We start from the raw sequence: 11,316 nt of genomic DNA, 5'->3' as shown, positions 1-11,316 counted from the left end.
CACCAGTTATCCTCCAGGTTCAACCCCAGTTCATGGTCCCAGGCAGCCTTGACTTTGGCAGCTGGTGAACTGTGATAGGACAAGAGTTTGTTATAAATCTTTGACACGGGTGACTTTTGAAGGGGATCGGAGCTGAGAAACTCATCCCACAGTGAGTCGGAGGTGGGGACGGAAAAATAGGAAACAAAGTTTTAACACAGTGTCTAATTTAAAAATATCGAAAGAGATTATGTGGGAGATGAAATTCGCTTGATATATCTGCAAAGCTATGAAAAATACCATCCTTATACAGGTCTTTAAAAAAAATTCACACCTTTATCATGCCATACAGAAAAGGTGGGGTCTGTAAATGTGGGTTGAAATAAATGATTCCTCAGGAAGGGAGCTGAGGTAGATGCTGAAATAAATTTGAAATGCCTTCTGAATTGGTACCAGATTTTGAAAGTATATCTTACCACTTGGTTATTTGTAAAGGTTGGTTGGAATAGAAGACATAAGTAAAGCTATTAGGGAAGATGAAACACAAGACAGTGCCTCTAACTTAGACCATGGCAGATCCGTTGATTTAAACCAAAATGAAATTTTGTGGATGTTTGCCGCCCAATAACACAATTGGAAATTTGGGAGATAGTCCACCATTGAATTTGCATCTTTGAAGTACAGATTTACGGATACTGGGTGCCTTTCCACATCACAGAAAGCTAGAAATAGCTTGATCAATTGTTCTAAAAAACATAAAACATTTAGGTAGGAATAGGGGGAGACATTGGAACAAAAACAAGAATTTTGGCAAGATGTGTATTTTAACTGTGTTAATTCTTCCAATCAGTGACAGAGGTAAATTCCCCATCTTTGAAGGTCAGACTTCATTTTAGACACTAAAGGAGAAAAATTGGCAGAAAAGAGGGAGGTTATCAGACTGTTGTAATGCTGGAGCATTGATAGCAAAGCATCTGGTCTTGGAGATATTTAGTTTATATCCTGAGAATGAGCCAAACCTCTGAAGGATGGATAGAATAGCTGGTATAAAATGGTTTGGATCTGAGACATACAACAGTAAATCATCAGCGTAAAGTGATAGCCTGAATTCCATGCCCAATCGTGATATCCCAGTAAAAATGATAATTTGACACTGTAGGTACGCTTTCAGTGATTCCCACAACAGTGAGCAAAATGGCCCCAAATGGATTGCAAGTAGATCTTGAACTTAACGCCTAAAGCTGTAACACGCTTCACACTACAGGATAATCTGGGCCCTCAATAGGTTCCAAGCAGTCTCAGATTGAGACTCCCAACCCTTCCCCCATTGTCAAGGGCACAAATTGGGCTAATTATCCTGGATTTTGTACCCATCTTAACTCTGCAATGTATGTGGTAATTTGTACCATTTCAGTGAGAACTATTTTGTTTCTAGGGAAAGGGGAATAAATCTTACTGGCCAGTGTATGTTATTTACCAATACTTCTTAGTAATCTAATGTCAATAGTTGAAGGTATTTGGAGGCCATTTTGGATTCAAGGTTTTAATTATTTTTTTTCTACATGGAAGGCTAATTCAGGGAATTTCACAAGTGAATGTTTGATTTTTTTTGTCACAAGTGTGTGTGTATTTGTGTTTTTTTGTAATGTATTTCTAAGTACTGTATGTGCTCTTGTTTGTTTGCTAGCCAGGTGCAGCACTTCTGTGAGATGAAAACCCTCAGTCTTTTTAAAGGAAGTAAAAAGAAAAGTCTTACTATAATACTGGCAAAAATACATTTTTAGAATTCCATAGAGGTGACACTTAAACCATTGAATAACCATGTAATCATTTAATTACAGTAAAATGTAAAATTTGCCAAAGCTAGGTTTTCTCACAGCTGCAGTGAAGGCTAGCTATATCTGCACCCAATTTCCTTGGATGCATTATGACAGGTCTGAGTTTAAGGTTTGCACCCAGTCAGGACTGTCAACAGTCTTAGAATGCCATGCACTTTGGGACATCGTCACTTTCCTCTATGACCAATCTGCAGTAGGGATCACCACAGTCTGTGTCTGTTTTGTTTGCTTGTGTATGTGCGTTGTTGTGCATGTGTGTGTGTGTGTGTGTGTGTGTTGCATGTGTGCACAGACTGCCATAAGTAGTTATGATTTTTTAATGATTTTTTAAAAATATATGAATTTCCTATTTACATAATGTGGTCAATTTCAAATCTCCATAAAATCTAATTTGAGTCATACCTTGTCACCAAAATTGCTAATGTGTCCTCAAGAGTACAGCAAGGTTAAGATACTAAACCAAATATTATAAACTCCTTATCAGTAAAACGGGACCAGTCATTGCGATTCCGAAGGACTGTTCTAAAATATGACGGTTATCAGATGGATTCTTTGATCCATTTTAGGACCAGTCCTTTTGGACCTCTTGTGAAAACGCTTTTTTAAGACTCGATTTGCTTTTTCTCTTTCTCTCATTATCATCATCTCTCATGTTTTCTCTTTGTCTCTCTCACATACCAAACACACAATTCACAGAATTTGAAAGAACGATCAAATGGAACCGATCGTTGGTTTCGGTCGTTATGCCGCTGTATTGTTTATAAGGGTGGGGATACCTACAGTCAGTTGAGACTGAGGAGGTCACTTAGATGAGTGATGAAACGTTTCTCTCAATAAACGTTGTGTCCAGATGAACTGGTTCAACTTTCTGTGATAGGCATTATGATGTGTAACAAGTTTAATATGCAACCATCCATGAAAATGTGGATGCTCAGTCTATTTGTCATTTCCTTTGATCTCACTCATACTAAATTATTTTGTGTATTTTTGGTGGTATATAAATTCCGTTTTTATAATCTTATTACACAGGAATGTGAGCTAGTTGTTGTTTAAAAGTGTTCTAGTGCCAGGGTATAATTTCTATCATGTTTTCTGCAGTGGACCTCTTGCTCATTTTAAGTTCGAGTCTTAAACCAGCATGACCATTAGACTTTTCTTTCTTTGCATGTGCAAAAAAAAGGTATTGCCAACCTGTATACCTCAAAGACTGCCCACAAGAATATAACTGTTGACTCGCAAAGAAGGACCATGGACAAAAATCATTTTTTTCACCTGTTCTCATTTCTTAGGAAGGCTGCACACGAAATAAGATGAGACTCAAAAAGTGCCGAAGGAATGCATGGCAAAGGGTGTATTTCTGTTTGTATTATGTTCTCCTGCATTCTGTGTAAAGTATTTATTTGCTGATTGAGCTGAGGCAGTCTAATATTAAAATTCAAATCTTGATCTAAAATCTGCTTTCCTCTTCATCATTACTACCATCTTTGAAATATAACTGTATCTCTTTTGGTAGATGTTTTCACTCTTGAGTTTATAGTGTTGGCCACTACAGTGAGAAACAAACTTGTGATTCCAGTGCTATACTCACTGAGCTACTGTGTACAGGCATTTAAGAGCTATTTGTAAATTCGGTATATGTGACATATTTTTTTAAAAGTATTTATTCAGTAAGAAATATTGTATTTAAATACAAAAATTGATGAATACCCCCCCCCCCATTTCCACCCACACATCAGGTCCCACACAACACAACCAAGGGATCAAGAGAAAATAATGATAAAATAGGTACAAACATTCAGTATTTGAAAAAGGGGAAGGAACAAAAAATAAATTATAATGATGAATACATTACAAATACTAAATATAAATACATAGAGAGGCAAGATTGAGATGGTTTGGACATGTGTGGAGGAGAGATACTGGGTACACTGGGAGAAGGATGCTGAATAAGGAGCTCAGAGGGAAGAGGAAAAGAGGAAGGCCAAAGAAGAGGTTTATGGATGTGGTGAGGGAGGACATGCAAGTGGCTGGTGTGACAGAGGAAGATGCAGAGGACAGGAAAAGATGGAAACGGATGACTCCCTGTGGTGACCCCTAACAGGAGCAGCCAAAAGTAGTAGTAGTAGTAGTAGTAGTAGTAGTAGTAGGAGAATGATAAATACATAAAACAGGAATACGTAGAACATTAATTAAATGTTAATGTTTGGTTAAACCCCTCCTGTCAATTGTAATATAAAGGTGATCATCAAATATCCCCCAATAAAGGAGAGTTTAAAAATGATAAGTGATGTATTAATGAGCAGGCAAATTCTAGGTATTATTGAGTATTATTGATTATTATTGGGATTATTGTGAAATCCCATCTGGCATTAAATTTAGACAGTGGCCCCCTTAAATTATATTTAATGGATTTTTGGAAGACACCAATCAAATTTGGAGCACATTGTTGGCTGTGTGTGTGTGTGTGTGTGTGTGTGTGTGTGTGTGTGTGTGTGTGTGTGTGTGTGTGTGTGTGTGTGTGTGTGTGTGTGTGTGTACCCACTTGGGTAATGATTAACATAAGAAACAAATTTGTTTCATTTTGCTCAAAGTTAATCTAAGTGACTGCATTGGGTAATGTTTAAATAGTGTGGGTGTGTGACAGTGAGACAGGGTAAATTACTATAATCACAGATGGAGCCAACTACAGGCAAATCCTTGAGGAGAACCTATTCCAGTCAGCAAAAAATCAGTTTAGAGAACATTCATGTTCCATCAGGATGATGACCTAAAACACTGAAAAAAACAACTAAGAAATGGTTTAAAAAAGGTTGACATTGTGGGAAGGCTCAGACTGAAATCAATTTAACATCTGTGGTGTGCCCTAAAAATTGCTATCCACTGAAGCACTCATCCAAGTTGGAAAAACTTGTAAGGGGGGATGATCAAAAATTCAAAAGATATGACCACAAAGCTCACACAGACATTTCTGAGAAGACTCACAAATTATCAACTGCATTAAAATTTGGGGCGGCATGGTGGCGCAGTGGTTAGCACAGTCGCCTCACAGCAAGAAGGTCCTGGGTTTGAGCCCCGGGGTAGTCCAACCTTGGTGGGTCATCCCAGGTCGTCCTCTGTGTGGCATTTACATGTTGTCTGCATGGGTTTCCTCCGGGGGCTCCGGATTCCTCCCACAGTCCAAAGACATGTGGTCAGGTGACTCGGCCGTACTAAATTGTCCCTAGGTATGAATGGGTGTGTGTGTGTGTGTGTGTGTGTGTGTGTGTGTGTGTGTGTGTGTGTGTGTGTGTGTGTGTGTGTGTGTGTGTGTGTGTGTGTGTGTGTGTGTGTGTGTGTGTGTGTGTGTGTGTGCGTTGGCCCTGTGATGGCCTGGCAGCCTGTCCAGGGTGTCTCCCCACCTGCCGCCCAATGACTGCTGGAATAGGCTCCAGCATCCCTGCAACCCTGAGAGCAGGATAAGCACTTAACACAATGGATGGATGGCTGGATTAAAATTTGGGGGTGTAAACTGAACACAATGTTAATAAATTACTGTGGGTTGGGGGTGGGGATTTATAAATACTTTTTGAATGTACTGTACATGCATACATTTTGTAAAGCTATTTAGATTGGACATCCCTACTTTCAACTGTGGCTCCCTGGATGTAAATCCGACCAGCTGGGGATTGCCCATACAGTATACCATGCAAAGATATCGAAACATTACTGCAAGATGTATTCTGTCACAAAATAAGCATGTCATCTTTCTTTAATGTAATATGGCCAAAAAAAGAGTTTTGTTTGCGGTCCATATCCTGTTGCCCATTCTTATACTTTGCCCATTGTTTTTCTTAATTGTAGTAAATTGTAATTTTGGTGTCTCTGGTTTAGCTCTCTCTTGGCTTAAGTCCTACTTATCTGGAAGAACACAAATATGTCTGCTATAATAATATTGCATTGAAATTCTGGGATGTTAAATATGGTGTACCTCAGGGCTTAGTTCTTGGCCCTCTACTTTTCTCTCTTTACATTTAACCTCTTGGCCAAATTATACGCAGTCATGGAATAAATTTCCATTGCTATGCTGATGGTACTCAGCTGTATGTGCCTATAAGGGCTAATGATCACATGCAAATGGCTAATTTAGAGGCCAACTTAGCTGCTGTGAAAAATTGGATGTCATTAAAATGTCCTGTTTTTAAAGCTGGATAAAACTGAGATGCTGGTTATTGGCCCTGCTAGACATAGACACCAATTTGACCAACAATAACAATCAACAACTCTGATTTCACAAAGTGTGGCAGCCAAAAATCTTGGTATTACGTTTGATCCCAGCCTTTCCTTTGAGAAGCACATTAAAGAAATCACCAAGACTGTCCTTTTTCACTTGTGAAAAATAGCTAAAATATGGTCTTTCCTGTCCATGGCTGATGCAGAGTCTAACACATGCATTTGTTTCATCCAGACTTGATTATTGTAATGTTCTGTTATCAGGTCTGCCACATGTTAGTTCTAAAAAGTCTTCAGGTGGTTCAAAATGCTGCAGCTAGAATCCAAACTATCCATCCCTCCTTCCATTATCCAAACTGCTTATCCTGCTCAGGGTCATGGGTATGCTGGAGTCTATCCCAGCAGTCATTGGGCGGCAGGTGGGGAGACACCCTGGACAGGCCGCCAGTTCCTCGCAGGACCGACACACACACACACACACACACACACACACACACACACACACACACACACACACACACACACACTCACAAAACTATACTTGTGGGGCCCCCTCATTGACTATATTCATTTCTTAGCCCTTAACCCTAACCTTAACCACGCAAACTAAATGCCTAACCCTAACCCTTACCCTAACCTTAACCTAACCCTTACCCTAACCTTAACCCTAAAACCAAGTCCTAACCCTAAAATAGACCCTTTTACTTGTGGGGCCCTATAAAATGGCTCCACAAGTTAGGTGGCTTCTGGTTTTCTATACTAATGGGGACATTTGGTCCTCATTAGGATAGTTAAACATGGTACACACACACACACACACCTAGGGGCAATTTAGTAAGGCCGATTCACCTGACCTACATGTCTTTGGACTGTTGGAGGAGGAAACCAGTTTTATTTTGGATTCTTCCGGGAATCCAAACTAAAACTAGAAAATTTCTACCATATTACATCAATTCTTGCCTCCTTTTATTGGATTCCTATCCTTGTTATATCAGACTTCAAGGTGCTTCTGCTGACTTATAAATCCTAAATGGGCTTGCCCCATCATGCCTGTCTGACCTCCTTAAACTGCACATTCATCTGGACCTCTCCACTCTCAAAATACAGGGCTCCTGTGTGTACCCAAAGTTAAAAAGAAGTCAGGGGCGCCTCGGTGGCTCATCTGGTAGAGCCTGTACCACATAAGGCTGAGTCCTTACCGCAGCGGCCTGGCTTCAAATCTGGCCCAGGCCTTTTGCTGCATGTCACCCTCTTTCCTGTCTCTCTTTCTACTATCACTATCCAATAAAAGGTGGAAAATACCCCCCCACCCCAAAAAAAACCAATTATATACATATATATATATATATATACACATATATATATATACATATATATACATAGATAGATAGATCTCTTGTGGGAGTGCAGGAAAGAGGAGACGGAGAGATCGAGTCGAGTCAATTCCGTTTACTCGCCACACAAAACGACACCGATATAGCACAATCTCTCGTGGCAACCAGCTAACCGCTAGGCGGCTGCAAACATGGCTCCACCCCGGAAACTCTAAGCAGTGCCTACGTCAGCACTCTGAACGTCTGCCTTAAAGGAGCAGCAGCCCCTGGTGAATCTACCCTCAATTGTGTATCGCCACAATATATATAATCTCCATATTCATCCATTATCCGAACTGCTTATCCTGCTCCCAGGGTTGTTGCGGGGATGCTGGAGCCTATCCCAGCAGTCATTGGGCGACAAGCGGGGAGACACCCTGGACAGGCCGCCAGGCCATCACAGGGAATATATATATATGTGTGTGTGTGTGTGTGTGTGTATATATATATATACACTACCGTTCAAAAGTTTGGGATCACATTGAAATGTCCATATTTTTGAAGGAAAAGCACTGTACTGTTCAATGAAGATAACTTTAAACTAGTCTTAACTTTAAAGAAATACACTCTATACATTGCTAATGTGGTAAATGACTATTCTAGCTGCAAATGTCTGGTTTTTGGTGCAATATCTACATAGGTGTATAGAGGCCCATTTCAAGCAACTATCACTCCAGTGTTCTAATGGTACAATGTGTTTGCTCATTGGCTCAGAAGGTTAATTGATGATTAGAAAACTCTTGTGCAATCATGTTCACACATCCGAAAACAGTTTAGCTCGTTACAGAAGCTACAAAACTGACCTTCCTTTGAGCAGATTGAGTTTCTGGAGCATCACATTTGTGGGGTCAATTAAACGCTCAAAATGGCCAGAAAAAGAGAACTTTCATCTGAAACTCGACAGTCTATTCTTGTTCTTAGAAATGAAGGCTATTCCATGCGAGAAATTGCTAAGAAATTGAAGATTTCCTACACCGGTGTGTACTACTCCCTTCAGAGGACAGCACAAACAGGCTCTAACCAGAGTAGAAAAAGAAGTGGGAGGCCGCGTTGCACAACTGAGCAAGAAGATAAGTACATTAGAGTCTCTAGTTTGAGAAACAGACGCCTCACAGGTCCCCAACTGGCATCTTCATTAAATAGTACCCGCAAAACACCAGTGTCAACATCTACAGTGAAGAGGCGGCTGCGGGATTCTGGGCTTCAGGGCAGAGTGGCAAAGAAAAAGCCATATCTGAGACTGACCAATAAAAGAAAAAGATTAAGATGGGCAAAAGAACACAGACATTGGACAGAGGAAGACTGGAAAAAAGTGTTGTGGACAGATGAATCCAAGTTTGAGGTGTTTGGATCACAAAGAAGAACGTTTGTGAGACGCAGAACAAATGAAAAGATGCTGGAAGAATGCCTGACGCCATCTGTTAAGCATGGTGGAGGTAATGTGATGGTCTGGGGTTGCTTTGGTGCTGGTAAGGTGGGAGATTTGTACAGGGTAAAAGGGATTCTGAATAAGGAAGGCTATCACTCCATTTTGCAACGCCATGCCATACCCAGTGGACAGCGCTTGATTGGAGCCAATTTCATCCTACAACAGGACAATGACCCTAAACACACCTCCAAATTGTGCAAGAACTATTTAGAGCAGAAGCAGGCAGCTGGTATTCTATCGGTAATGGAGTGGCCAGCGCAGTCACCAGATCTGAACCCCATTGAGCTGTTGTGGGAGCAGCTTAACCGTATGGTACGCAAGAAGTGCCCATCCAACCAATCCAACTTGTGGGAGCTGCTTCTGGAAGCGTGGGGTGCAATTTCTCCAGATTACCTCAACAAATTAACAGCTAGAATGCCAAAGGTCTGCAATGCTGTAATTGCTGCAAATGGAGGATTCTTTGACGAAAGCAAAGTTTGATGTAAAAAAAATCTTATTTCAAATACAAATCATTATTTCTAACCTTTTCAATGTCTTGACTCTATTTTCTATTCATTTCACAACACATGGTGGTGAATAAGTGTGACTTTTCATGGAAAACACAAAATTGTTTGGGTGATCCCAAACTTTTGAACGGTAGTGTATATATATATATATATGTATGTGTGTGTGTGTATATGTTTGGCCCTGTTCTTGTGGAATAACCTGTTGCTGTCAGCTGTCAGACAATCAGAGTCTGTTGATCCCTTTAAGTCCTTTGCCTGAACCTACAATTAGATGCCTTTAAGCTGAATACTTCACAACCTGTAGTGCATGGCGGGTCGGTTTCTCTCTCAATTAATTTACCAAGCACTGTTCTGCCGACAAGTTTATAGAGTAGAGATTATTGACTATTGCAAACTGTTCTCTTCTCGCACATGTCTTTTCTCTCTCTGAATTATGTCTTTTACACTGTGCACGTGTAGTCTTTCCTCCTGCCAGGTTTCCATGGTGATGGTGGTCGCCACCTGGACACTGCTTGGCATCCTCCTCATCACATTCTTTATATAACTTATTAAGCCATATAATTTTATTATCCTGTTTTAATGTTATATCCTTCTCTCACTCTGATGTGTGACTAACGTTTTTTTCTTGTCTCTTCTCCCATGTATGTGAATGGTGCGATGTGAGTCTCCCCTGTGAGCATGTGTAGCCTGTCCTCTGTCCTATCAGATGGCGATGGTGGTCACGTGGCTCGGGTCCTGAGCTGTTGGGGTGGAATCTTGGCACTGCTTGGCATCCTCATCATCATATTCTTCATATATTTTATAATTCTGATATCCTCTTTTAATGTTGTATTCTGTAAATTGTCTAAACACAACATCCATTGCACGTTGTCCATCTTGGGAGAGAGGTCCCTCCTCTGTTGCTCTCCCTGAGGTTCCTTCCTATTTTTTCTCCCTGTTAAAGGGTTTTTAGGGAGTTTACTGTCAACTTTGCTGAATTAACTTTTGATAGTTTTCTAATTTCTTTGTGAAAGTTGCCATTTTAATGAGAACAATATGGTAGGGTAATGCAATTCTGAAACAATATAATTAAGATAATTAAGAGTATCATTAAGAGTATCTAAATAAATACACAATATTTTGTGCTCTAAATAGCCTATATTGAATGAAATGCTGCTCCTGAATTGGCACTAATTACAATTTGTATTGCTAGCTCAAACCAAAAGTTTTATTATTTTCCCATCATTGACTAATAGCAGCTACCAAACAAGGATGCCTGGAAAACAAAGTGTGGGTCGTAATTCAACTCTTTTCATGCAAAATGTACTGTCTGATCGATAAATGTAAGTAACAGTTGTCTAGTGAGTACTCTGGTATTTAGAGTCCCATGAAACAGGCTCATTTTGTACGCTCCCATCATGGACCTCAGTAGAACAATAAAACCACAGGATTGCTCCATGACACCACAGGTGTAATGACATCACAGGTGTCATGGCAGCTGAGCAGCGGTGTTCTAATGGTGTAAAAACCCCAAAAAGGTATTTTAAAGTAGTGCCACAGGCTCCTGTGATGTGCTGCTCAACATCGTGACTGACCTGTCTGATCTCAAATGGAAAAACAGGATACAAATGATCTCATGAACATTTTGTCCAGATTTCTGAATAAGAACAAATAGAATTCAAAAGCTAACAAAGAAAGAGCGAAAGCCTCGGTGGCATTATATCAGCGGATGAAATGAAGCGCAGATGTGGTCCAGTAGCACCAATTGTAAATAAGAAGGTTATTGGGACAGGGAGTTCCTATATTGCAAACTTCATTAGAGTAAAACTATCAAAAACCAAACTTGTGGTTAAATTCAGTGTTCCAACTGTTCACAAACAGCTTTAGCAAATGTACCTTGGCGACTTTTGATACTACATACATGGTAAATGTCAATACTTATCAGAATCCAAATAACAGAGCACGGGAAAATGTGAAGCAGCACGGTGGCCCAGTGGTTAGCA

This window comes from Lampris incognitus, chromosome 12 (genome assembly GCF_029633865.1).
Source record: "Lampris incognitus isolate fLamInc1 chromosome 12, fLamInc1.hap2, whole genome shotgun sequence".
NCBI classification, from domain to species: domain Eukaryota; kingdom Metazoa; phylum Chordata; class Actinopteri; order Lampriformes; family Lampridae; genus Lampris; species Lampris incognitus.
Note: the sequence above shows the minus strand (reverse complement) of the source record.